Source organism: Piliocolobus tephrosceles, chromosome 1 (genome assembly GCF_002776525.5).
Source record: "Piliocolobus tephrosceles isolate RC106 chromosome 1, ASM277652v3, whole genome shotgun sequence".
NCBI classification, from domain to species: domain Eukaryota; kingdom Metazoa; phylum Chordata; class Mammalia; order Primates; family Cercopithecidae; genus Piliocolobus; species Piliocolobus tephrosceles.
The window spans coordinates 141,644,962-141,647,691 of record NC_045434.1 but is presented as its reverse complement, the minus strand read 5'-3'; the positions used below and the strand labels follow the sequence as shown (position 1 = coordinate 141,647,691).

General features: G+C 36.9%; 1 pseudogene; it reads left to right on the top strand.

Annotated features, from left to right (window-relative positions):
* The first annotated feature begins 276 nt into the window (after positions 1–276).
* LOC111539312 lies at positions 277–728 on the top strand (annotated as a pseudogene).
* The last annotated feature ends 2,002 nt before the right edge of the window (positions 729–2,730 follow it).

The following is a 2,730-nucleotide window of genomic DNA, read 5'->3' as shown; positions in this document are numbered from 1 at the left end:
TAAATAAATAAATAAATAAATAAATAAATAAATAAATAAATAAATAATACAGTTTTTGTTTTTGAACTTCCTTTTTTCACTGTAGTTCACTACAGTTTGTGCCACGTCAGTTTCAAAGCATCAGTTACAGCAGTGGAGCAACTCTGGTTTAATGGGCTGTTATGCAGCTCTTTCTAGTGGGTTTTTTTCTTATCTGTTTTATAAATACACACTGATAGAAACTATTGGGTAGAGACTTAAAATAGTACTTTAACAGTTGCGGAGTCCAGGTCGAAAATGGAGGCAGCTGCTGTGTCCAGGGTTTCTTGGTTGTTGGGTTGGTCCCGCCCACAGCTGGGGTGGCCTATGTTGAGGGGCTCCCATGGCGAGGAGGGCTCAGCTAGCATGTGGAAGGCCCTCACCTACTTCCTCGTGCTCCCGGAAGTAGCATGCAGCATGCTGAATGTGTTCCTGAAGTCACGCCACGGAGAGCACCAGAGACCCGAGTTGATACCCTACCCCATCTTCGCATCAGGACCAAGTCATTTCCCTGGGGAGATGGTAACCCTACTTTATTCCATAACCCTCACGTGAATCCACTTCCAATTGGTTAGGAAGATGAAGAAAGAGAATCCAGACCACTACCCAGGCACCAGGGACCACAGCACTGGTTTGGACCATTGCTTTGCACATGGACCAGAAAAATTATAGGAGACCTTAAGCTCACCTTCTTTACTTGTATCAGATGATGACTGGTATCCTGATCTTCCATCCCTTTGCTTATGGCAGGAGATGGCTTAAATAAATAAGTTAAACTCAAAAAAAAAAAAAAAAAAGTTACAATTGGAATGTCAAGTACCTGCTTTACTCATATATCCAAAGTATATTTTTCAAACATTTTATTGGCATTTTTACTTGACTTTAGCCATATAGACAACCACTCTTCAACTTTTCTGCAGGATTATTTCATTCATAAATATAATTCATAATATGAGGCATAATGAAGTCAACCGATTCCAAAAATTATCTGGTTATCTCACTTAGTGGCAACTGTGAAATTGTTTAAAGGGAAGAGCTTTGTTAATATTAAGTTTAAGAAAATCAGTTACAAAAGAGAAGTTTGAAGAGAAGAATCCATTATTTCCATTATTTGAATAATTTATTCAATTGTTTTTTCATTAAAGCTTCACAAACTGCTAACAAATTTATGTCAATGTCTGAATAATTTCAAGTTTCACAAGTATCACTCAATTGTGACAGTAGCTCTCCAAATAGTAGAGTGCTATATTTCTCTTGATCTTTATGAAATAGATGTGTTCATAAAATGCAGACAGGCAATACAAAAATAATTTTAAAAATATTGTTATCTGCAATGCTAATAATAAATAAACAGTAGAATACCTAACACCGTAGTCAGAAAAACAAACTCTTCATTTCGGTAATGCATGAATAAATGTGTGATGGCCTGGAAAATGGTTAGGTGAAATACATATTTTCTATGGATTTTTGAAAAGGGCTACTAAAACATTAAGCCACTAATTCCAGAGTATAAATAACAGCTGTAAGAATTTGTTTTATGTGTCATATTTAGTTGAAAACCATGTGAAATAAAGGTTAAAGAGTACCTTTATATTAAAAGTCATTAGAAATAAAGGCAAGTTGGCCAGGTTCTCTGACTCACACCTGTAATCCCAGCACTTTGGGAGGCCAAGGCAGGTGGATCACTTGAGGTCAGGAGTTTCAGCCTGGCCAGCATGGTGAAACCCCATCTCTACTAAAAATACAAAAAATTATCTGGACATGGTGGTACACACCTGTAATCCCAGCTACTCTGGAGGCTGAGGCAGGAGGATCTCTTAAACCCAGTAGGCAGAGGTTGCAGTGAGCTGAAATAACGCCACTGGACTCCAGCTTGGGCAACAGAGTGAGACACCATCTCAAAAAGTATAAAAAGAGGCCGGGCGCGGTGGCTCAAGCCTGTAATCCCAGCACTTTGGGAGGCCGAGACGGGCGGATCACGAGGTCAGGAGATCGAGACCATCCTGGCTAACACGGTGAAACCCCGTCTCTACTAAAAATTACAAAAAAAAAAAAAACCAGCCGGGCGAGGTGGCGGCGCCTGTAGTCCCAGCTACCAGGGAGGCTGAGGCAGGAGAATGGCGTGAACCCGGGAGGCGGAGCTTGCAGTGAGCTGAGATCAGGCCACAGCACTCCAGCCTGGGTGACAGAGCGAGACTCCGTCTCAAAAAAAAAAAAAAAAAAAAGAAAGAAAGAAGGAAAAGCAAGTTTATTTGTTTAGAACTAATCCACTTTTAATTACATCTAAAATTTTATATACACATAAATATAAAAAATTTTGATGTTTTTTGCCATCAATAAATATACAATAATCATTTTCATAATGAATTAAGTAAACTAAGTGAAAACTAAGTTTTCTTACCATAAAAATCACTGTCATTTAGAAATAAAAGCATTTTATACAAAGAACATGTAAATTGTGTTTCAAATGTTATCTTTTGTTGTAAAATACTTATTTGTGACTGCTATAAAATAAATGATTGCAGATATAAAGAAAAACATGCTGAAAAATATCAATTCCTTGAAAAATCAATTGTTATTGAAAGAAAGGTAGAGGACATTGTTATGCTGATAATAAAGATAATAGATTTTGTCTCCAAATTCACAGTATCATTTGTACAGAATTTTTTTTTTTTTTTTTTTTTTTTTTTTTTTTTTTTTTTTTTTTTTTTG